We start from the raw sequence: 26,442 nt of genomic DNA, 5'->3' as shown, positions 1-26,442 counted from the left end.
ACCTTAAGCATGGACTCCTTTGACAAGAAGCACAATGATAGAAGTTTGTACCATATGTAAGATGCATTCCAGCGCCTCATCAAGGCTAGTCTGACAGCATCTTCAAAGACCTAACCTTTTTCAACAGAAGAACAAGGGCAGTGGCAACGTCACCATCTACCTGTAAGGTTTCCTCCAAATCACACAACATTCTGTATTAGAAATTACTTCCCAATTCCATGATGAGTGCTTAATTGAAATCCTGAAACTCCCTTCTTAACTTTTGTAGTATGTCGGAGCTCTTGGATGCCAGTATGATCCTGCAAGTACATCTGCAATACGTGTTCATAGCTTGAACAGCTTCAGTTCAGAACTTAGGAGCTGAAGATCTAACTGCAAATGCTACAACACAACAGGAAGTTGAAAAGTTACCAGGACATTTTATGATGCCATATATCATAGGAATGGGGCTTCTGATTTTAAACTGCAACAATATCTGTACGATGTCTAGGCTAGGCTGACAAGTGGCAAGGCAAACAGAAGACTGCAGGTTCTGACGATAAGAGGCCAGAGTATGGTTCTGGAAAAGCACAACGGGTCAGACAGCATCCGAGAAGCAGGAAAATCAACGTTTCAGACTAAAACCCTACCTCAGGAAGGGTGTGACTGCAAGTGAGGTCGACAAGTGGACCCAGAGAGCAGGAGCGCAGGAACCTTGGCCTTTGCAATTGTCCAATTTGTGATTATTTGGATAGGCATGAGGATTGTAGGATAGGTAAGCAAATTGATTATAGAACCATGGTACAGGAAGTCACTCAAGTGAGAGAACGAAAAAGGAATGGTAGGTGGTAGAGAATAGTGTAATGAGGGGGATTGATAATGCTGTTTGCAGGAAATGGTGAGAATCAATAAGTCTGTGATGCCTGCCCAGTGCTCAGCAGCGCAGAGTATCTTACAGCAGGGGTGAAGGATCCAGTTGCCATTGCTTTATTTAGGTTCCAATGACAAGGGCAAGACTTAAGAAAAAGATTTTCCAGAGTTCAGGGTGAGATGCTGGGCACCAAATTGAGAAGCAGAACTTCAAAAATAATAATCTTTGGACTATTAACTGATGCACATGCAAGTTGTACAGAGCAACTAGATTTGATAAACAAATGCGTGACTCAAAGGCTTTGTGGGAGAAGTGGGTTCTGACTCTTGGACCACTGGAATCAGTACTGGGGAAAGTGAGAAATGTGCTGTTGGGACAGTCTGAACCTGCACCTAGCTGGGGCAAGTTTCAACTAGAGAAGTAGAGAAACTTATATAGTCTGTTGTGCTGTAGTGCAGAAGTTGCATTCTTGTGCGACCTTGTATTATAGAAAATCATGCAATAGAAGTCACGGGGCCTCTGGGAAAAACAGGGTCGGGCAAATCACCAAACAAAAATAACAGCCTAAGACAAACAATAGCACAGTCTAAATAAATGTTAAAATCATAGATTTCAAGTAATACAATAAACTTAACACAAAGGGGTTGCCAAGTTTGCTGAATTACAGTACTGTGTGAAGATGGGGCCGAGGGTCTTGATCAGCAGTATCACTTTCAGATGCTGTTCTGGGTGCAGGGTTATGATGAAAGAAAATATTTAGTCCAGAAGTGAATGGCTGCAGTTCATTGGCTTTAGACTGTTTCTTGGGGGTTGGCTTAAAAAAAAGGCATCTAGTTTTTGCTGCTTTGTAATCTTTCTTCTTTCCTGAAGAAGCTGTTCATAGGGTACCACTTTGTTTTCTTTTACTTTTGCTATAACTTCTGTGTCTTCCGATCTTATACTTTACAACCATCTGATGAAGGAGCAGCGCTCTGAAAGCTAGTGCTTCCAAATAAACCTGCTGCACTATACCTGCTGGCTAACCTCGTTAGGTCGGTGTTGTGTGATTTTTAAATTTGTATCTGAATACATGTAATATTTGAAAAACAGATGAACTGACAACACAAATACAAATAATATATGCACAAGGTAGCCCTTACAGAGACATGGCTGCAGAATGACATTAATTGGAACCTGAATACTGAAGGATACAAAACATTTGGGAAGGATGGAAATCTAGATGCGGCAGTCTAATAATTAATGAAGATATTAGCACAATAGAGCAAGGTGACCTAAATTTAGGAGATCAGGAGTTGTTTGAGTAGCTGTATGGTATATGGTAATAACATACATGATCCGTAACAGCAACCACAGATCAGGAAAGGGTATAATAAGGGCAGCGCGGTGGCTCAGTGGTAAACATTGCTACCTCACAATGCCAAGGAGTCCTGGGATGTGCAAGCTCTGTGAATGCACCCTCAGGTAAGCACACCCTCAACATCCGTGGTATACTAAAAAGTTAGAAATAGATTCAAACTTAAAGAAAAAGCATAGAATTGAGCAAATTAATAGTAGCAAGTTGGAAGATTGGGTGAAATATAAGGAAACTGCAAAAGATGACAATAAGATTAATAAAGAATTAGATTATGAGAGAAAGCTAGCTAGATGTATGAACATAGGTAGTAAAAATTCTATAGATAATTTGAAAAAAAAAGCATTAACAAAGTTAGCATTGATCCCATGAGTCACCACTGGTAATGCAGGTAATTAAGTAATTATTGCAAGGGGATTGATTTGTGCTTAACCATATGGGACATTAATCATAATTGGGATACTTGTTTAAGGATACTTAATAAGACTAATACCTGAATGTCTTATGAAGAAAGATTGGACTGACTCAGCCTGTCTGCAACTTCGATTAATAAAAGGTGACTTGATTGAAATATATCTAACTCTGAGAGGTCTTGACAGAATGTATGTGGAAAGGATGTATCCTATTGAGGAGGATTCTAGAATTAGAGGTCTCTTTTGTTAAGCCCAGAATCTGGGCAAGGTTCTCCAATTTTTTATCGTTCCAGGAAGGATATCAAAATTGTTAAGCCTGTAGGGGAGTAGGCATGAACTGGCTCCCCTTCTTCATTCATCCGGCTCTTTGATTGGTTGCAACAAAGTCATTTTAAAAATGAAACCATTCTCTTGTGAATATTATTATTCCAGACCTATATGTTTTAAAGATGCCAACTTAACCAGGCTTTCTTTTGTTAACAATAAGTGAGTTTATTAATGGCTAAATCCAAGAAGAATCAGTATCACAGCACAGAGTACAGATTAGAAATTAGGTGAGTCCAAAACGATTTTTTAAAAAGATATATGGATCAAACTCTGCCTTGTTAGTGAAGAGAAAATGTGTGAACATTGTGGCCATTTCAATGGATTTTACTGTAGTGATTATAACGAGGTTAGCCAGCTGAACCTCATAGAATATGTGTTTCCTTATTGGGTCAGTTAATCTCATCCAGTCAAGGAGACCTAGCTGACATGAAATGATGAATGTCAGAGATATTGAGCTCCTGAATGCCTGACTCAGTGAGAGACTGTGCTATTGTCAAAGGCTATGTTTTTGTAAATAAAGGGTGATTGGTGATGGGATGCTGGCCTCTGCAGAGTTATTTCAGTTACCATTTATGTTGACGTAGGTAGTTGAACAATCAATTTCACTCTCCTTAGTTTTGCAGGTTGATTGAGCTTTGGTTGCTCTGATTCATGGGGGAGTACTTTTGTTGTCTGATTCTTTTTGCCTGGCTTATTTGCTGGATGACTTTTTTTTATTCATTCCCAGGATGAGAACATCGTTGGCCAGGCCAGCATTTATTGCCCATCTCTAATTGCCCAGTGGGTAGTTAAGAGCCAACCACATTGCTGAAAGTCTGGAGTCACATGCAGGCCAGACCGGGTAAAAATAACAGATTCCTTAATGCATTAGTGAACCAGACGGGTTTTTCCATGGATGGATTCATAGTCATTAAATAGACTCTTACTTCCAGAGTTAATTGATTTCAAATTACCTTGGCAGGACCCCTGGTCCCCAGAGCATTACCTGGATCTCTGGATTAACAATATAGCAATAATATCACAAGGCTATTGCCTCTGGTACTGAGTGTGAGAGTCCCTATAACCATCTACCTTGATGCTCATTAGTACCATCACCAACGGCCACATGATAATGTCCTAGAGATTACCATTGACCAGAAACTGAGTTTGACCAGCCATATAAGTACTATGGCAACAAGATCAGGTCAGATGTTAGGAATTCTGTGGTGAGTAATTCTCTTCCTATCACCCCAGTGCCTATGCAGAATCTGCAAGACATAAGTCAGGAGTGCAATGTGCTACTCTCCACTTGCCTGGATGGGTGCAGCTCCAACAATATTCAAGACGATCAATACCATCCAGGCTTGATTTGGCAACAAGACATTCAAGGGCAGAAGATGTCTGGGAACATAACCATCTGCAAATTCCTCTCCAAGTCACCTGTCACCTTGACTTGGAACTACATCACCCACTGTTGCAGGTCAAAATCCTGGAACTCCCCCACTAACTCCTTTATGGGTAGAACTATGTGCCAATGATTACAGTGGTTCAAGAAAGCAGCTCAGCATCATTTTCTTGCAGACAATTGAGGTGGGGAATAAATGCTGACTTAATTAGTAATGCTCTCATCCCATGAACAGATAGAAAAAAGACTAATAAAATAATTATTATGACTGTAATATTAGATATATATCACACATAATGTTTTCCAGGTACATTTTGAGTGCCATTTTTCAGTTTGCATCTGGCTGCAACAGCATTAAATATGTTAACAAAATATTAGATCATGATGATGGTTGTTGTAGACTTCACAATAACATATGGGATGGTAAAGTGGGAAGAAGCATGGCAATTGATGTTCAGTGAAGAGAAATGTGAAGTGATGGACTCTGGGGCAAGGTAGTTAAAAAAGGTTATTTAGGTTTAGAAATAGAGGCATAGAACATAAAAGCAAAGAAATCATGATTGAACTTAACCAATTAGGCCTCAGCTGGAATATTTTACACAATTTTCAGCACCACACTTTAGTAATGATGCAATTGCCTTCAAAAGATTACAATGGAGGTTCACCAATGTATTATCAGGAATGAAACGTTTTGAAAAGGTTGGAAAAATTAGGATCATTGTCCTTAGAATAGAGAAGGTTCACTGAAACTCCACAAGGAAGTGAAATGAAATGTTTGTATCCATCTGTTTGTGATTAATTGTCAAAGGTGACAAAATTTGACAGTGCATTACCTCCACATCAGTACTAAATGGCAAGGATTTCCTTTACATGTCATGCAAAGGTAATTTAATTTAAAAGCTGCTGCTACTAAAGTAGAGATAACATTTATTTAAATACCAAAATGCAGAAATCTCATTAATTGATCTCCTGTAGTGCTATGCATGGTCATTCAGAATTACATCTCTGTTATATTATTGTTTCTATCTCTGTGCTGTTCTGCTTCTTCATTTCTGACTTCTTCCTCATCTGCTTTTCTCCCTTTTGCTTCCACTGCATCTTCTTTGCTCTTTTGCTCCCTGAATGCATTTGATTATTTTTCTATTTCTTTCTTTGTTTTTTCCGTTCTTTACTGATGAGAACAATGCTTCAGTAGTGAGAAAGGAGATAACAACAGCCATAGTGGTGAGGTTGGTTTCTAGCACGCATGCTTACTCACGTGCAGCCGCGTTTGTAAATAGCATCAGGAAAGTTTTTGGACATCAAGAAAGCAACTGAGACCTTGGATTTTCGCCCACATGCTGCTAATTTTTCAAGCATGAAACCAGTAGCTCATGTTATAAATTAACCCTCATTATGTTTTTATTGATTATGTTTTGCATTAGCTGGAGATTTTCTTTATGGGCTACATTTGCTGGCACTATGTGCCACTTTAAATCACACGTGTCCAGATTTTGGAGGGTCTGCAGCTTTCCTGAAAACCTCTCAGTCCTCATCCTGCAGACTCACTGCTGTGGGTCCAGGCTTGAGACTAAGTTTCACTACACCTCAGAGGTCTAAAGGTGGTAGCTGAAGAGATAGTGGAGGCATTAGTGGTGATCTTTCAGGAATCACTAGAATCAGGGAAGGTCCCAGAGGACTAGAAATCATTAATGTGACACTCCTGTTTAAAAAGGGAGTAAGGCAAAAGACGGAAAATTGTAGACCAATTAGCCAACCTCAGTCATGGGTATGATTCTGGAATCCGTTGAGAACAATGAGGTTTCTGAATACTTGGAAGTATATGGTAAAACAGGCAAAGTCAGCATGGTTTCACCAAGGGGAGGTCATGCCTGACAAATCTGCTAGAATTCTTTGAGGAAGTAACAAGCAGGTTAGACCAAGAAGAACCAATGGATGTTATCTACCTGGACTTCAAGAAGGCCTTTGACAAGGTACCGCACAGGAGGCTAATGATTAAGGTAAAGGTCCATGGTGTTAGAGGCAAGATGCAAGCATGGATAGAAACCTGGCTGTCTGGCAGAAAGCAGAGAGTGGGGATAAAAGGGTCCTTCTCAGGATGGCAGCCGGTAACAAGTGGTGTTCCGCAAGGCTTACTGTTGGGACCACAAATCTTCACTTTATACATTAATGATCTAGATGAGGGAACTGAGGGCATTCTGGCTAAGTTTGCAGGTAATACAAAGATAGGTAGAGGGACAGGCAGCATTGAGGAGGCAGGGAGGCTGCAGAAGGATTTGAACAGGTTAGGAGAGTGGGCAAAGAAGTGGCAGGTGGAGTACAACATAGGAAAGTGTGAGGTCATGCTCTTTGGAAGGAAGAATAGAGGCATGGACTATTTTTTTAAATGGGGAGATAATTCAGAAGTCTGAAGTGCAAAGAGACTTGGGAGTTCCAGTCCAGAATTCTGTCAAGGTAAATTTACAGGTTGAATAAAGGAAGACAAATGCAATGATGGCATTTATTTTGACAGGGCTTGAATATAAAAGCTGGGATGTACTTCTGAGGCACTACAAAGTTCTGGTCAGACCGCATTTGAAGTATTGAGCGCAGTTTTGGGCCCGATATCTCAGGAAGGATGGACTGGCCCTGGAGCTTGTTCAGAGGATGTTCATGAGAATGATCCCAGGAATGAAATGTTTAATATATGAACAATGTTTGAGGACTCTGGGTCTCTACTCAATGGAGTTTAGTAGGATGAAGAGGGATCTAATTGAAACTTACAGAATACTGAATGGTCTGGACAGAGTGGATGTTGGGAAGATATTTCCATTGGTAGGAAAGACTAGGACCCGAGAGCACAGTCTTTTAGAATGTAGGTAAGGAGAAACGTCTTCAGCCAGAGAGTGGTGAATCTATGGAATTCATTGCCACAGAAGGCTATGGAGGCCAGGTCATTGCGTATATTTAAGACTGAGATAGATAGGTTCTTGATTATTGAGAGGATGAAGGGTTATGGGGAGAAAGCAGGAAAATGGGATTGAGAATCTTATCAGGCGTGATTGAATGCCAGAGCAGACTTGATTGGCTGAATGGCCTGATTTCTGCCCTGTGTCTTATGGCGTTATGGTCTTATACTCATACTCTTCCTCTGCCAATTTTTCCTGCTCATAGTTTGCTGGTGAACTAATCAACAGAAATTGTGGGTGGAGTACAGAGTACACTTTAGTTGACTAGCCAGTAGAGACTAAATAAATAGAAAACAAGTAGGAGGATACACATCTATGTCACCCAGTGTTTTTGCAATTAAAATACTTGCACTTATGATACAACAGTCAAAATGTTATCAGAGACTCTGCCCATAATAAATGCGATATTGAAAGCTAAACTCACAGAGGTATATAAAAAAAGATTTTGGGAAGTAATAGCCTAATGGTATTATCGCTAGACATTCTAATCCAGAAATCCAGCTAATATTCTGGGGACATGGATTTGAATCCCACCACAGCACATGGTGGAATTCAAATAACATATATAAAAGAAATCTGGAATTAAGAATCTAATGACCATAAAACCATTGTCAATTGTTGGAAAAACCCATCTGGTTCACCACTGTCTTTCAGGGAAGGAAATCTATCAATGCCACAGCAATGTGGTTGATTCTCAACCACCCTCTGAAATAGCCCAGCAAGCCATTCATTTGTATCAATGTCTACAAAGCCTTATCAAAGAAATGAACGAAGAAGGGCCACCCAGCATCAATTTAGGCACCAGAGATGAAACGTTTCTCTAAGTCTTATGGAGCTGATGTCAAAATTTGTAGAGCTGTCTCATAGACTACTAAAGCAACGGCTTGATACAGTCATATTCATGGAATCATACCTTGCAGGCAATATCGAGTCACCAACATCACTATCCTTGGATATGTCCGTCTCACTGACAGGACAGACTCAGCAGAGATGGTGGCATAGTGGTATACAGTCAGGAGTGAGCTACCTTGGAGTCCTGAGCTTTGACTCTGGACCCCATGAAGTCTCATGGCATCAAGTTAAACATGCGCAAGGAAACCTCCTGCTGATTACCACATACAATCTTCCCTCAGCTGATGAATCAGTACTTAGAGGAAGTACTGAGGGTGGCAAGGGTGCAAAATGTACTCTGGGTGGAGGATTTCAACATCCACCACCAAGAGTGACTCAGCAGCAGCACTACTGATCAAATTGGTTAGGTCCTAAAGGACTTAGCTGCTAGGCTAGGTATGTGGAAAGTGGTGAGGGAATCAATAAGAGGGTAAAACAAACTTAACCTCATCCTAATGAATCTGCCAGCTGCAGATGCATGTCTCTGTGACAGTATCAGTAAGAGTGACTGCTGCACAGCCCTTGTGGAGATGACATACCGCCTTTACACTGAGAATAACCTCCATCATGTTGCATGGCACTATTACTGTGCTAATCGGGACAGACTTTGAACAAATCTAGCAACTCAAAACTGGGCATCCGTGAGGTAGTGTGGGCTATCAACTGCAGAAAAATTGTACTCCAGCTCAATCTGGAATGTTATAGCCTGGTATATCCCCCACTCAACCATTAACATTAAGCTAAGGGGTTCAAACCTGGTTCAGTGGAGAGTTCAGCAGAGCATGCCAGGAGCAGCATCAGGCATACTTGATAATGAGGTGTCAACCTGGTGAAGTCACCAAACAGAACTACTTGCATGCCACACAGCATAAGCACCAAGTGATAGACAGAACTCAACAATTCCACAACCCAATTCACAGATTGGGCCTTTCTGTCTTGCCACATCCAGTCATGAATGGTGGTGGACAATTAAGCAACTCACTAGAGGAGAATGCCACACAAATATGCCCATCCTCAATGATGGAAGAGCCCAACACATCAGTGCAAAAGACAAGGCAAAAGTTTTCGCAACAATCTCGACTTCCTCCAATGGTCCCCACATGACCGATACCAGTTTTCAACCAATTCAGTTGATTCCATGAGATATCAAGAAATAGTTGGAGGCACTGGATATTACAAATGCCATGGGTCCTGACAACATTCCAGGAATAGTACTAAAGACTTGTGCTCCAGAACTTTCCACACTCCTAGACAAGCTCTTCTAGTACAGATAGAACACTGGCATCCACCTGACAATGAAAAATTACCCATATATGTCCTGTACAAAAAAAGGCAGGACAAATCCAATCCAGTCAATTACTGCTCCATCAGTCTACTCTCAATCATTATTAAATGATCGAAGGTGTCATCAGCAGTGCTATCAAGCAGCAACTGACCAGCAATAATCTGCTCACGAATGCCAAGTTTGGGCCACTCTGCTCCTGACTTCATTACAGTGTTTGTTCAAACATCGACAATAGAGCTGAATTCCAGAGGTGAGGTAAGAGTGACAGCCCTTGACATCAAGGCCAAATTCAACTGATTGTGGCATCAAAGAGCTATCAATTGGAATCAGTGGGCAAACTCTCCGCCGCTTGGAGTCATACCTGGCACATAGAAAGATGGCTTTTGTTGTTGAAGGTCAGCCAACTCACCTCCAGGACATCTCTGCAGGAGTTTCTCAGGATAGTGACCTAGGCCCAACCATCTTCAGCTATTTCATCAATGACTTGCCCTCCATCATATGGTTAAAAGTGGGAATGTTAGCCGAAGAATGCACAATGTTCAGCACCATTCGTGACTCTTCAGATATTGATGTAGTCCATGTTTAAACAAAGCAGACCGAGACAATTATCTGGACTTTGGCTGACAAATGGCAAGTAACATTTGTCCCATGCAAATATCAAATAATCTCCACTAAGGTGCAATTTACCAACCACCCTTTGACATTCAATGGCATTGCCATCACTGAATTCCCCACTATCAATATCATAGGGATTATCATTAATTGAAAATTCAACTGGACGCGCTACGAATTCAATAGCTACAAAAGCAGGAGTACTGCAGCAAGTAACTCACCTCCTGACTCCCAAAGCCTGTTCACCATATGCAAAGCACAAGTCAGGACTGAGATGGAATACTTCTCACTTACCTGGGTGAATGCAGCTCTAACAACTTTCAAGAAGCATGACATCATTCAGGACAAAGCAGCCCACTTGATTGGCACCACATCCACAAGCATCCACTCCACCACTGGTGTTCAGAAGCAACAAGATGCACTGCAGCAATTCACTTAAGACCCAGTTTGACTCTTGATATTTGCAACATGAGTGACAAAACCATATATCTATCTTTATATTACCTTTCCCATAAAGATGCATTTTGATGGGATATTTAAATGAACCCAAGCACAACATAAATATCTTTCATTGAAGAACATTTCTTTCTCTGAGCAAAACTATAGGAGAGCAACTACATTGTAAAAGATCAGGGTTTTAGAACTAGTCAGCAATATACCTTATGCTTTATTTGAACTGTTGGGTGTGTAAGTAATTCATGGATATGGACATTATCTTCATTTCATTTTGAAATGTTTTGTGAACATATACATTATAAATACTACTGAACCTTTAATAGGTGTAGGCTTATAAAGTTCCAGGATTATCTTGTATTGTCAAGTCAGTAGGTATTTGTACATAATAAATAGTCAAGTGGACTAAAATTGGCAATCAGTGCAGCAGTCCTACTTCTGACAAACTGCATTAAGTTGAAGGAAAGATTAAAGAACAAAAGTCAGACTGTAATGGATTTAGTATAAATTCAATAAATCATACTGATTTCAGTTGGCTGGGGAGTTGTAAAATTAAGCACAAACTTATCATCGTAGCATGCATTAATGTTAGAAGAGATTGTTAAACTCTAATATTGAATTGCTGTTTTACTAATCCCAGCCTTTCAAAGACTGTAAAAGAGATGACCGAAGTCTCTTTAGACTTAGTCTAAGATCATAATTAGCTCAAAGCATTAGCTCACTGCTCAGTCACTCACTGAAATCACTCATAGCTGAAGTTAAATCGTTTTTATACTTATTATGGATAAATTATATACTACTTTGTTCCTCCCAAATTTACTAATTCCCAGACTCAATTATAGGCTTCACGTGCCAGACATTGCAGAGGAGTAACAGTGAGGCTAGCAACATTCGCCATTGTGACTGAGTAAATTGGAAATTACACATACACAATTAAACTCTTGCTATCAGAGGTACTCTGCTTCTGTACAAGATGTACTGTAACAGTCCTTGCCAGTAAACTTGGCATTGAGTGAAAATGGCACAAACATTCCATACCTGGATCACAATAGTTCTTTGCTAAACACACCTGAAAAAATGTTCGGGGTCCTGTATTTAGAAGTAAATATATTTATGACTGTGTGGGAAATGACAAACACTGGTGTTTATATGAGTATAGAGTTTCATGCATACAGACACTAATTAGTCCTAAATCTATTTTAATTCTTTTTTTATGTCTCTTTCAGCAACCTTTCTTAAATCCACCGATCTTTCTCAATCTTTATTTCACTTTGTGTATTATGTCGATCTAATTTATACTAATTTGTAAACTCCCACACACATACTGGCAACTGAAATATCAAAATATTCTTAAACCATCTAAGTATCCATCAGAGAAAAAGGAATATTTGGATTTTACAGATGGGTTTACGTGAAGTGGAAGTGATGACAAAAGCAAAATGTTGCAAGTATTGGAAATCTGAACTGAGAGCTGAAAATACTGGAAATACTTCATAATTAGAGTTAAACTTAAAGCTTTGTGACCTTGTATCAGAATTCAAGTAGCTGAGCATGGCTTGATTTCAAAAATACATTTTAAAATGTCCATTTGTGTTGCAGTCCTGTGGATATTTTAACATTCAAATGCCAGCTGTTCGATACTGGTTAGATTTAGGCCTGCCAAGGTGCGACATGGGGCTTGTTGCAAGGTTTTAATAGTTCACACAGATCAATTCAAGCATCAATGAGCAACAATCAGGAATATTTCAGTTTATAAGTGAGAGAGTCAGTGAAGATTTCTCTGTGTTGCTAAAGAGCTGTTGGATCCATCTAATTGAGATAAAGGATGACTTATGGGCAGTAAGGTTCTGCTCCAAGCAGCTAAAAAGCTGAAACTGTGTCATTTATTAGATGCTGGAATGTAGCTTTGAGAAGTCCAGTTGGATGTTAACGTACAAGTTGCATATACATTTAGATAGTTTTACTTTTCTAACTTTGTATAGTACAGTTTATTTTGTTTGTTCAAAGTCATGAAAACCCATAGCTTTTTTTGTGGGGGATCAAACTTTGTCAACTTCAAACAGAAATATGTTATTGATCTCTAAAAAGATCATTCATAAATTTAGCCATCTTGGCTGGGATTGCAACATATGATGGATGCCTTCTGAAGAGGGGATCCCCAAACATTTAGGACACAGAGGAACACCACCAACTGCAATTTCCCATCCAAGGTACATAGTATTCTGCCTTAGAAATAAACTGCTGTTCCTTCACTGCTGCTAGGTTAAAGTTCTGGAGCTTGCTTCCTAACAGTGGTGTATCTATACCACACAGACTAAAGTGGTTCAGGAAAGCAGCTCACTACTGCTTTCCCAGAAGAAATTAGGGATAGGCAATAAATGCTTGCTTAACCAGTGATGTCTGCATTCCAGCAATGAATAAAAAAATCTCCTTATCCCCACAAAATGTTACTCACAGGGGTAACCTGTCAAGTTACAGGTGAGATGCTTTTAGTTTGCTTTTGTTCTTGCAAATCTTGTGGAAGCGCTATGTTGAGTTCTTTAAGAAATTTTGGTCACTTGATGGATGCAGTGAAGAATGTTCCCATGATTCCCAATAACTTTAGTTTTGCTAGAGCTCTTCGCTGCCTTTTTGGAAAGGGCAGTCACTCTCACCTCACCCCTGGAGTTTAGCTCTATTGTCCATGTTTGAATCAAATCTATAATGAGGTCAGGAGCTGATTGGACCCTGGTGGAACCCAAAGTAAGTGTAAATGAGTAGGGTTACTCCATAGCAGATGCTGCTTGATCACACTGTTTATAACCTCTCCCAAAACTTTACTGATCAAGAGCAGACTTATGGTACAGTGATTTGCCATGTTGAATTTAACCTGAGCATACCTGAGCAATTTTCCATACTGCTGGATGGATGGCAATGTTAGAGTTTTACTGGAAAGCTTGGCTGGGGTCACAACTAGTTCTGGAACTCCAGTCTTCAGTTCTATTGTTGGAATAATGTCAGGCTAAATAACCTTTGCAGTATCCAGTACCTTCGGTTATTACTTGACATTGGTTGATTAGATTTGGTTGAAGCCTGGCATGAGTGCATGTTTAGTCGTGGGTGTATAAGAGAGAATGTTAACTGAGCCTGAGTGGCTCGAGTTGCAAAATATGTGATAGCAGTTGTCACTACATATTTTCTGTGCATGCAAGGCTCATCTGGGTTTGTGCCTTTTCAGTCTGGGATACCAGAAATAGTGGCAAGTATTTGAGCTGCTATTTCTTTATTTGGCACTTCAGATGTGCCAGTCTCAGTGGAATTGTGCTGCTTTGATGTTCCTAACAAGTTTCAGTATAATGCAAGGTAATGGCCCGGTGGAATAACTGCTAGGCTATTAATCTAGAAACCCAAGTAATGTTTTGAGGACCTGGATTCAAATACAGCCATGTTAGGTGGTAGAATTTGAATCCAATAAAATTCTGGAATTAATTGTTAATTGTCAGGAAAAACCTCTAGTTCACTAATGTCCTTTAGTTAAAGAAACTGCTATTACTGCCTGGTCTGGTCTACATGTGACTCCAGAACTACAGCAACGTTTCACTGGCATTGGTGAATGAAATTCTCCATGCATTTTTCTATTTTCCCAGTAATGTGAGTGGAGCAAATTGTGTAACTGTGTTGTTTGCTTGCACCATCCAAAGAGAGACTGGTGTATTCCAATGCAGTGTGACAGCAGCAGTCATGGCTACTGAAGCAAAAGTGGAAAAATAAACTCTGCTGCAGCAGGGGCAGCTAATGGTGGAGTGGCATTGATTCTCATAATGCTGGAGCACTGTATGCATTTCTGATCACTACTCTATAGGTGGCATGAGATAGCACTGGAGGGGTGCAGAGGAAATTCACAAGGATGTTACCTGGGATGGAGCACTTTATCTGTGAAGAGAGGCTGGATAAGATTGCATTGTTTTGTTTGGATTGGAGAAGGTTGTTGAGGAACCTGATCAAAGTGCATAAGATTGAGGGGCATGGACATGGTAAATAGAAAGGAGTTCTATCCTTAGTTGTTCCTTAGTTGAAGGATCATTTAACAAGGGGGCACACTTTTAAAGTGAAAGACAGGAGGTATAGAGGGACTTTGAGGAAAATTTATTTCATCTCGTGCGGGTCTGGAATGCACCACCCATGAGAGTGATAGAAACATGCAACCTTATAACCTTTAAAAAGTACTTGGATGAACACTTTGAGTTTCATAAATTTCAATGCTGTGGGCTAAATGCTGGAAAGTGTGGTGAGTGTAGATTTAATGTAGTTTTGGCAGTACAGTCCTGACTGGCTGAATGACCGCTATGTTATTCTATGAGTCTATGATCAACATTGGATGAAATGGTTTGTTTCTCTTCAAGGTTAAGTCCCAGCCACACATTTATACAAACTTGTATTTGATTACTTGTTTGAAAAGAAATGGATTAGCATTGGCTTCAAACAATCTAGACAGCAAAGTTTGGGAGAAGATTTGTAGCTCAGGTGCTCGTTGTTGTGGTTCTGTTTGCCGAGCTGGGAATTTGTCTTGCAAACGTTTCGTCCCCTGTCTAGGTGACATCCTCAGTGCTTGGGAGCCTCCTGTGAAGCGCTTCTGTGGTGTTTCCTCCGGCATTTATAATGGCCTGTCTCTGCCGCTTCCGGTTGTCAGTTCCAGCTGTCCGCTGTAGTGGCCGGTATATTGGGTCCAGGTTGATGTGTTTGTTGATAGAGTCTGTGGATGAGTGCCATGCCTCTAGGAATTCCCTGGCTGTTCTCTGTTTGGCTTGCCCTATAATGGTAGTGTTGTCCCAGTCAAATTCATGTTGCTTGTCATCTGCATGTGTGGCTACCAAGGATAGCTGGTCGTGTCGTTTCGTGGCTAGTTGGTGTTCATGAATAATACCATCGAAACAAAATTAAGCCTGTTTGTACGGTTTTGTATCTTTAACATTTTCCAATTCATGTGGTCACTTGGTGGCGCTGTTGATCTTAGAGGACCCCTTGAACAGGAAACAGACAGATGCAGGTCATTCGAGTATTGGATAACCTTCCCAGTGTTCAGAATGAACATAACTTTTGTATTAGTAAATAATACTGAATGTAGTAAAGATAACTAAAGAAACATACAGAGCATCCTTTTGGAATGAGAATAGTTGTTGTAAATTCTGATAGAAAGTAATTCCACCACACAGCCTTGACTAACAAGACATGAAAACTTACATTAGATTCATTCTGTTTATTCTGCTCACTGTAGTTTATTTTACATCTTTTTCTGTCTGACTTAGACTGTAAATAGATAACTGAGCTGCTGTCAAGTTTCGACCACAAACCACTAGAAGATATCTTATTTATCTCCTTCCATTTGAACCAAGTGCTTGGTACCCAACACTTTTCATTGATTTCAATGATATTATGCTCTAATTATAGAGAGGTTAGTGAGCACAGGGGCACATTCTGCAATTCCACTTTGATATTAGGCTGTTCTACCTCAATTCTTTGAATAGAAAGTTGATGAGTAGCCTTGTATTTTTTGAACAAATTCCATGAAATGAAATCACGTAAAATAGTCAAGAAAGACTCTTTGAGTCTTCAAATTCTTATGCTATTTTTGTCAACGTAATTGGTGCAACAAAATACATTATTGGTGAAAAAAAGATGCATTTCATCAAAGCTTTTAGACTTGCATTCATCAGGACAATTTGTAAGAATACCAATTTAAGGGGAAAAACAACATTTAAACTGTTGGCAAGTGAAGTCTGACAAGTCACCAATCAGCACTCTATTCTCAATGACAGTGTATCTTTCCTTAGACAAGGGGACCAAAACTGTTCACAGTATTCCAGCTGTGGTCAGCTAGTGCTTTGAATAGTTTTAGCAAGATTTCCCAATTTTTATATTCCAGTCCCTTTGAACTGTTTCCCTATTACATGCTGAAGCTGTTTGCTAGCTTTTAGTGATTTTTGCACAAGAACCCTAAATTCCTCTGTGCCTTCCCACCTATTTTTGTGTCCTCTGCAAACTTCGTAGGTAGAGGAGATGACCTTGGGGTTGCAGTGAGAGAGAGACTCACTGAGATTCCTGATGAAGGGCTTTTGCCTGAAACGTCGATTTTCCTGCTCCTCGGATGCTGCCTGATCTGCTGTGTTTTTCCAGCACCACTCTAATCTAAACTCTGGTTTTCAGCATCTGCAGTCCTCACTTTTGCCTAAACTCCATAGGTAGCCTGTATAATATGTGACTGATCTGATACCACATATTTTATTTAAAGGTTCAGGGTAAAGGAGCTCTCTTTTCTACAAAATGTGTACATTACAATTAATGTGGAGGTCAGTAATTTGAAATTCTACTAATAAGATTCTCACATATTAGAATAACATTTAGGACAAAGTTGAAAGGAATTTACTTTTATGGGTAATGTGAGATGCTGACCCTACCACCTGCTAATGCAGGTTCACTTTTGCCACCCTTACAGCAGTCTACATTATCATTCCAAGCAGAACTGAAAGTGTTTGCTGGAAAAGCGCAGCAGGTCAGGCAGCATCCAAGGAACAGGAGAATCGACGTTTCGGGCATAAGCCCTTCTTCATTCCAAGCAGAAGTCAAGGATGCTCTGGATGAAACTTACACTGTCACAAATGCTCTGGAGACAAACTTCCCTGAGGCCTTATTCATTGTGGCTGGCGACTTCAACCAAGTACCAAAATACCACCAACACATCTCCTCCCCAACCAGAGGACTGAATATCCTTGACCACTGCTACACAACCACCAAAAACAGCTACCTCTCCATACCCCATCCACACTTTGGAACATCAGTTCACATTGCTGTGATCCTCCTCCAAGCTTACAAGCTGAAGTTGAATAGAAAGACCCTTCACAAGAAGTAGTATAGTGCTAGTCTGAGCTCTTCTGCGTGGAATCAGTGGACTTGACCATATTCAAGAATTCAGTGAACAACCTAGACAAGCATGCCATCACCATAATTGGCTAACGCATAGAGGACTGTGTGGCAAAGAACTCAATCTATGTGTTCCCCAACCAGAAACCTTGGGTGAACCGGGAAATCCACTGCCTACTGAAAACCAGACATTGGCATTCACGTCAGACAACCCAGACCTATACAGGGACTCCAGGTATGACCTCTACAAGGCTATTAGAGATGCAAAGAGGCAGTACCACAACTAGTAAGAGGCCCAACTAATCACATGAACACCCTCTGCCTGTGGTAAGGTCTACACAGCATAACGGGATACAAAATGAAGCAGAGCAAGATAACGGACAAAAACACATCCCTCTCTGATGTGCTCAATGCCTTTTATGCTCAGCTCAAGCAGAATGCCTGTGGTGTGGTGTCACCTGCCCCGATAGCCCTGGATGCACCTGTTCCCTCTGTCACTACAGTATCCCTGAGAGTAAACCTGAGGAAAACGACTGCCCCAGATGGAATCCCTGGCTGTGCAGATCCTGTGCAGACCAGCTGGTGGAAATGTTCGCTGCCATCTTTTATCTCTCCTTGCTAAAATCTGAAGTCTCCACCTGCTTCAAGAAAACCACCATCATTCAAGTACCAAAGGAAATGCACACAACGTACCTCAGTGATTACTGATAGGTGACTCTGATCTCCATAATCAGGAAGTGCTTCGAGAGGTTTGTCATGGGCCCCTCAACCGAGCCTCCCAGCCTGCCTTGATCCCCTACAGTTTGGCTACTACCAATGGAAACAGTTTGGCTACTAGCAAACATGATCCTCACCTTCCTGACCCAAAGACCACAATCAGTGAAGATAGCTAACAGCATCTCCTCCACAATAATTCTCACCACCAGCACCCTGCAAGGATGTGCACTCAGCTCTCTACTGTACTCCCTGTACACTTGCGACCATGTAGCCAAATTTCATATGAATGCCATCTGCAAGTTTGCTGGTGACACCACAGTTGTAGGCTAGGTATCAAACAATGATGAATCACGATACAGGAAGGAGATAGAGTGTTTGGTATTGTGGTGCAATGAATACAATCTCTCAATGTCTGCAAAACAAAATAAACTCATTATTGACTTTAGGAAGAAAGGAGGAGGACACACCCCTATCTACATCAAGGAAGCTGAGGTGGAGAGAGTCGCGAGTGTCAATTTCCTATGAGTGATGATAAGCAACAATCTGGACCTCCCACATAGATGGAATAGTCAAGAAGGCATAACAACGCCTCTGCTTCCTCAGGTAGCTCAGGAAAATAAGGACCCTCACAAATGTCTACAGATGCACCATAGAAAGCATTCTATCTGAATGCATAACAGCCTGGTACGGCAACTGCTCTGCCCAGGACCGTAAGAGACTACAGAAAGTTGTGTGCACAGCGCAGACCATCATGGAAGCCAACCACCCATCTATGGACTGCATCTACATCTCTCATTGCTGTAGAAAGGTTGCCAGCATCATCAAAGACTCCCACCCACCCTGGTAATATCTCTTCCTACTTCTTCCATCAAGCAGAAGATGCAAAAGCTTGAACATACACGTCAACAGGTTCAAGAACAGCTTCTTCCCTGCTGGTACTAGACTTCTCTAATTTCAAATCTAATACTGACCTTGCTTTTGTGCACCTCCTGTGCAGTTATAACTGTGCTGTATCTAAGCACCCTGTGATCTGTGTGTCCTTGTTTGTTATAATCTACCTGTACTGTTCACAAAACTAAACTTTTCACTGGGCCTAGGTACATGTAACAGCAATAAATGAAATCAAATCACCAGTTTAATCAGAGTCAGTGAATTTTCCCAGGAGAGCTTTTTTTCTGATAGTTTCTGCATTCAAATCTCCACTTGGCCAATGTTTGTGTGACACTTCCTGAATAGTTTGCTTTACTTAAATAATCTCCAGGATTGTTCCACAGAGGATCACTTTTCTGAACGTTTGCTGTGAGAGTGCAAGGACTAGCACTGGTAGATTAGTGTGTCCTCCTAGTCCATCGGAACCTTGAAACATTGACTGATTCCTACTTTTCACTAATGCTAAATGTTTCTTCTGGTAATGTCTGTTTTGCCTACTGATTTCAATGTTTGAAGTTTTTCTATTGTCATAAGTCTGCAAGTTCTAGATTATGACTCCAATAAGGCTTCTGTACACCTGATATCTTTTGTATCAGGCTCATGTCAATAAAATCTTTGAAAGCTATACCCAATACAAGAGCTCACTTTCCAACAGTGGCACTCCATGTTGAACAATAACTGTAGTATTGGGACAAGCTGTAACAGGTGGGTTGGCAGGCACGATTAATTATACAGACAAGGCTTTTGCTGACATCACAGAAAGCTCCTTAAGTGCTTTGAGTGGCCAGAGACAGTACGATAAAGTATAGATCAGTAGTTATTGTGACACAGAAGCAAAATACTGGAGATGGTAGAAATCTGAAAGAATAGGAAATGCAAAGGAATAGGAAACTTAACAGACCTGAAATGCTGGCCTGATTTTTGCAGATTGACCTTTAATAATGACAGATGGTTCCCAGATTTGGAGCTCTTGCTCCCATTTTTAGCAGATACATTTTAAACAGTAAGGAAAATGCAGTGTTGCATAAAGCACACAGATGAAAATTATGAATTAGCTGGGTGGTATAGTATCAGTGCTTGAGACAAGTAGACCAGAATTTTGCTCCAGGAATGGTCTCAAATCACAGTGTATGTTCCGCAACTTTGTAGTGGAGATGGCTTTGAAGGACAGATGAGTTATACAAAACTGTTGCAATGTCAAGTTATTTAAATCCTCTATTTTAAAAATAAAAAATACTGTTTTCCTATATTTATGAGAGTTAAAAGAATGTGTTCTGGCAGGTTCAACAGATGTCAGCTATATTACTATAAATATTACGATAATTATTGCTTGATTGCTTTCCACAACCTTTCATTCTCACAGTAAGGGCTCTAAGTTCACAGTTTTATTGACAACTTCAAGAGATTCTCAAAGGATATTTTATATGAGATTGTGAATACAAATGACACATTTAAATGTTGCCACAGTCTTACCAGACCATATTGCTGCACCCTAATGGGAGAGAGAGAGAGAGAGAGAAAACTGTTGCTGGTTTAAACGTGAGGGTCACCATACCTCAGGAATGGAGAGAACTTGAGAAGGTGAGTCCTTCTCGGTAACCTCAGTTAGTGTGAAAATTGAACTCAGGCTATTGGTATCACACGGCATCACAGACCAGGCATCCATCCAACTAAGCTAACTGACCCCCAACTTGACATGTTTATACTGCATTGAAAATGGTCTTTCATGAATGGGACTTTTGTACATCATGTAATCTGCAGTAATCTACTTTACTTAATCCCAGTATGGCTCCTAGGATCTGTATATGGTCTGGATACTGCATAAGTTGGCATGGAATGTGTAAGTACAGGGAGTAGTAGGCAGGGATTGGATTGGCATGAGTTGCCATAAATCAGCATCCATGGAATAAGTGGGAACATAGTTTGACAAGAGTTGATTCAAAGTTGGTGTGATCATGGAAATGATTGGGGTTCATTAGTTGCTATTAAATTGACATGAGCTATAGAAGATGATGGGTGGTGGCATAGGTAGTCATGGATACTACTAAAGACCATTCTCTGTGGGTAGAGGTACTTGTTTTGGAGGGTATGTGGCACCTTTGGGGTTGGTTGGAAAGTTGGGATTGCTATGAATTTGGGGACCTATATAATTGTTAGGACTTATATCTTTCCATTAATAGACAAATGGCAGTTAAGGGGAAGAATCAAGGTGTAACTAGGAGTAAGTATGGTGAGTAGTGACATTTTGAAATATATGTCAATATATTTCAAAAAGTGGGTTCTGTAGCTAGTATCTAACCATTTGCCCAGCCTTACCCAGAGTAATCAATGTCTGCTAGAGCACAGCTGATTATTCAGGTAAACCCAAGTCAGTCTAGTTCTTGGACTGTATAAATGAAGGTCTTTTGGCATAAAGGTAATGTTGCTAATGCCAGGCTAGAATATCCATGTTCAAATACCACCTGACCTGGATATGCATCACAGTATAATAAAATCAGTTGATTAAAATAACTTTCTGTTTCCTAAAAACTCAATGTAGCTAACAATTAACTACATTGCCGTGTGTCTGGAGTCACATGTAGGCCAGGTATGGATGGCACTTTCCTTCCCTAAAGGACATTAGTGAACCAGATGGGTTTCTGTCCAACAGTCAACACATGGTCATCATTAGAATCTTAATTCCAGACTTTTTTTAAAATTTCAAATTCTACTGTGGCAGGATTTGAATCTGGATCCCCAGACTATTAACTATCTGGCAAGAATACCACCAGGCCATTGCCTCTGTATCAGCTGATTATTTAGTTAAGCAAGTTGGTACAGGTTAATTCTTTCACTGCAGTTACAAAGAGGATAAATACAAAGATATCCTTGCAGCTTGCAGATGGAATGCAGATTTTATGCAAAATATGTTCGGTTATTAGTAGTAAAACAAGGCAAAGGTACTTGTGTGTTTTACTTTCCTTATTATTTAAAGATTTGACTATTACTCTAGTTTTGTGAAAGGAACTGTTGCACAATAACTGGTAAGCTATCCTACTTATCATAGACAGTTAGTACAGTCAAAATATAGCAGGGCAGTTTGGCTGGGTGGAACATATAGCCCATAAAATGTCGGAAGTCACAGATGCATCATGTAGCTGAGATGAGCACAACAGCAGAAAGTGTCACCATCCTCACAAACTTGAGCTCTCGCACTTCAGAATTTAAGTGGTGTGTTTGAAGGGGTCAATGTTGTGTCTCCACGAGGCAGAGGACTATGTGGATAGTGTGCTTAGGGAGGTGGAGGCAGAAAAAATGATGGGTGACCACCAAACAGTTCAAGAGAAAAAAGGCAGCTAAAACAGAGATCCCCTGAAAAAATATTGCTCGCAAATCAGTTTTCGATTTTGGTATTGATGGTGATGGCGCCTCTGAGTGCAGTCAGATCCAAGTCAATGGTCGTTGAGTTGGCCATCTGTACAGAAGGAGAAGAAAAATGCAATAACAGTAATGATAGAGGATTCTTTAGTTTGGGGAGCAGACAGGCATTTCTGCAATTGTAAACATGACTCCACTGTGGAGTGTTGCCTCCATGCTGCCAAGATCGTGCATGTCACAGAATATTGTTGATATCTCTTGGTTCAACAATTCCAACAATTTGTGGAGTGTTGGTAAGAATACCTTAGATAGGAAGGGGATGCTGTCCTGAAAACAGACTTCAGGGAGCTGGAAGCAGACAGAAAAGGAGGATCCCCAAAGTAGTTTTAAAACCATAAGATATAGGAGCCGAAGTAGGCCATGTGGTCCATTAAGTCTCCTCTGTCACTCAATCATGTCTGATATGTTTCTCAACTCCATTCTCCTGCCTTCTGCTGTAATATCTGATCCCCTTATTAATCAAGAACGTATCTGTCTCCATCTGAAATACACTCAATGACTTGGCCTCCATAGCCTTCTGTACTAATGAGCTCCACAGATTCGCCATCCTCAGGCTGAAGAAATTTCTCCTCCTCTCAGTTATAAAGGGTTGTGCCTTCGCTCTGAGATTGTGTCCTTGACAACTAGTCTCTCCTACTGTTGGAAAATCTTATCCAACCGATAACCAAACCTGCATGTTAACCTTAAGAGAATTCTGAACAAAGGATCCTAAATCCTTTGTACTTCAAATTTCTAAAGCCTTTCCCCATTTATCTCAGGATTACTCCTCATCTCATGTGATTATGAGTGGAGAAACTGAAGAATTAAGTGATTGAGAACATGGCTGGATAACTGGTTTAGGAGAGGGGACATAAGATTTCTGAGGTAGTGGGACTCATTCTGAGGCAGTTAAGGCTTGTACAGGAAGGACGTTTACAACTTGGTCGGATTAGAACTAATATATCCACAAGGAGATTTGCGAGTGCAGTTGGGAAGGTTTTAAACTAGATTGGCAAAGGCTTAGGATACTAAGAAGGAGCTTGGATTCATGAGGAACAAAACAAGAAAAAGGAATTGAAAAGAAATCAGCAAATGTCAAAGACACATGAAGCTATGACAAGCGTCAAATAGGATCAAAGTGGAGAATAATGTTAAAATGGTTGAATTAACGGTTGGATATAGTATTTGCAAAAAGGTTGATTTTGAATGAATGAACTAAGTTAAATGGATATGATTTAATTGCCGCCAGGGTGACTGAGATTAGGAACTGAACAGCCAAGGATATATTACATTTAGGAGGGATAGACAAAGTAAGGGGGTGGGGGGTGGGAAGGAAGGAATGTGGTTGCAGTCAAATAAGAGATGACATCAATACATTAGAAAGAAAAGAATCTTCAGTTAAAGGATTATGGTGCAGAGTCAGTTTGGGTAAAACTAAGAAACAGAAAGGGACAGTAAGCATTGTTGGGAATTGTTTATTGAACACCAAGTTGTTGAACTAATGTTGGCCACCTTACAAACCGGGAAATCTGATTCATCTAATGTGGGTGATCCAGTAATAAAGGAAAACTTCAATTTGCATACAGATTTGTTAAACAAGTCAGCATTAATGCTGAGATGAACTCCACTAGTGTGTATGAGATGGGTTCTGGAACTGTGTGTTGAGGAGCCAGCTAAGGCTTGTGCTATTTTGAATTTGGTGCGATGTAATAAGAAAAGAGCTAATTAATAACTTTGCTGTAAACAAGCCTTTGAGAAATCGTGCTCATGATATGATCAAATTTTACTTGACATTTTAATGTGAAATAGGTCATTCTGAAGCTAGGTATGCATAAAGAAACTACGAGGTGAGTTGACCAGGTTGGATTGGAAAAGTACACAAAAAGGATTTGACAGTCCACAGGCAATGACTAACATTTAAGGAAATTGTATAGATTAACTTCATCCCAGAGTGTTGAAGAAAGTACCTCCAGAGATAATGGATGCATTGGTGATGCCTTCACCTTAAAATGGCCATATTGGTAAGGGCAATCAAAGTACATTGTTTCTATATACATGGCTGAGCAGAAATGACGCTGTCACATGACACATCTGCATTTGTTGGATTGTTAAAGAATATAGTTTATAGCTTATCACTTGATTGTTGTTTCAACATTCTGAAAAGAGCAGTTCCAAGCTTGAACAACCAGAATGCCTGCTCTCCATTTCTCTTCCCCTCTCAGACGTTTACTCTGTAGAAAGAATTTTGGACTTGACCCACTAAACTGGACTAATTCTCTCAATACAATGAATATTACTGTACTGTTGAAGCAATCCATCTGCATTTCTGCTCTGAGGAGGAGAATTGCTGAAAGATCAGTCACATGACAAACTCCTAATTGGACATTGGCTCACTAGGTTCAAATAAATAATACCAACAGCTCTGATTTTTAAAGAAATGTATAAGTTGTAACTGTTGTTCTTCCATTTGTGAACATGTGTGTGTGTGAACGAAGTAGCAAAGAAATTCTGTGGTATTTTGAATGTTTTATTAAAGAAATCCTATCTTTGATATCTCCTTAAGGGATTTTCCTACGGATTTATTTCTAAGAATAAAAACTCCAAAAAAAATTTGGGGAACACTTCTCAGCCTACTGAGACAATATCTTACTTCCTTGAGCTTAAGAGTAGGAAGACAATCATAATTTAAATTTACCTCCCTTTCCCCTTGTCTGACATCAGGTAGATACAGATTGGATGTTTCCCCTCATTGGTGCCTATACAGGGAGGGTCATAATCTCAAGATCAGATGTAGGCCATTTAAGACTGAGACAAGAAAGAATTTCTTCACTCAGCAATGTTGAATCTTTGGAATTCTCTATCCTATAGGGCTACGTAAACCCAATCATTGAGCATGTTCATAACAGAAGTCAATAGATTTCTGGAGACTAATAACATTAGAGATATGGAGATAGTATGGGATAATGGCATTGAGAAGATGATTAGCCATTATTGAGAATGGTGGAGCAGGCTTGATGGATTGAATAGCCTACTGGATTTTCTATGTTCCTATGGATCGCACTGATGAAATGCAGGCCAGACAATCAGTCTGGACTTCCAAAGAGCTAAGAATGTTTTAAAAGTTTTTTTTTATATTGGCATATTTTTTCCTCTTGACTGAGTCTAATAAGATTCTAGGTGCATTTGGAAAGGACAAATAGACAACATTTTTGTCGTCTCAGTTGATCACTCTTCCTTAATGTCTTCTTCCTGTGTAAATAGATACTGGTGTTCTCAATGTTCTGAAGAATGCACCCATACAAGGGCTATGGAAATTCGATCATTGAGCAGGAAAAGCAAATAAACAACCCTTTTTTCACTTCACTCTATTAATTTTCCTAATCCTCTTCTTGCCCCTACACAAGTAGATACAGGAGTTTTCAGCAGTTTGAATGATGCATGTGTTCAAGTGGAAATTCCTCCTACTGATTCCATAAACACTCTGGGATCAATACCAGATCACACAGCCAACCATTATACAGAATCCAGGGGATTTGGGGCTAAATATGGTTTTAAACATATTGGATTGTAAAACTCAGCATTTTTGTTTTGGTTACTTTGGTCAGACACTGATGCAGTCCATGCTCAAAAGCAACAAGATCTGGACAATATCTAGGCTTGGGCTGAAAAGTGGCAAGTAACATTCACCCCACACAAATACCTGCCTATGGCCATCTCCAAGAACAGACAATCAGACCTCCACCCCTTCATTATCAATGGCATTACCATCACTGAATTCCCCACTACCAACACCCAGGGGGGGTTACCATTGACCAGAAACTTAGCCTCACTCACTATATAAATGCAGTGGCTGCAAAATCAGGCCAGAGGCTCGAGGTACTGCAGTGAGTAACTCACCTTATGACTTCCCAAAACCATTTACAAGGTACAAGTCAGGAGTGTGATGGAATACTCCACAGTTGCCTGGAGGAGTGGATCTCCAACAACA

General features: G+C 40.2%; 1 protein-coding gene across 1 annotated transcript in view; it reads left to right on the top strand.

Annotated features, from left to right (window-relative positions):
* The window catches only part of efhc2 (EF-hand domain (C-terminal) containing 2), a 118,252-nt gene that overhangs the window by 55,707 nt on the left and 36,103 nt on the right, over positions 1 to 26,442 (top strand). The window lies entirely within an intron of this gene.

The sequence above is a fragment of the Chiloscyllium punctatum genome, chromosome 15 (assembly GCF_047496795.1).
Source record: "Chiloscyllium punctatum isolate Juve2018m chromosome 15, sChiPun1.3, whole genome shotgun sequence".
NCBI lineage: Eukaryota > Metazoa > Chordata > Chondrichthyes > Orectolobiformes > Hemiscylliidae > Chiloscyllium > Chiloscyllium punctatum.
The sequence above is the reverse complement of the archived record's forward strand: the minus strand, read 5'-3'. Positions and strand labels throughout refer to the sequence as shown.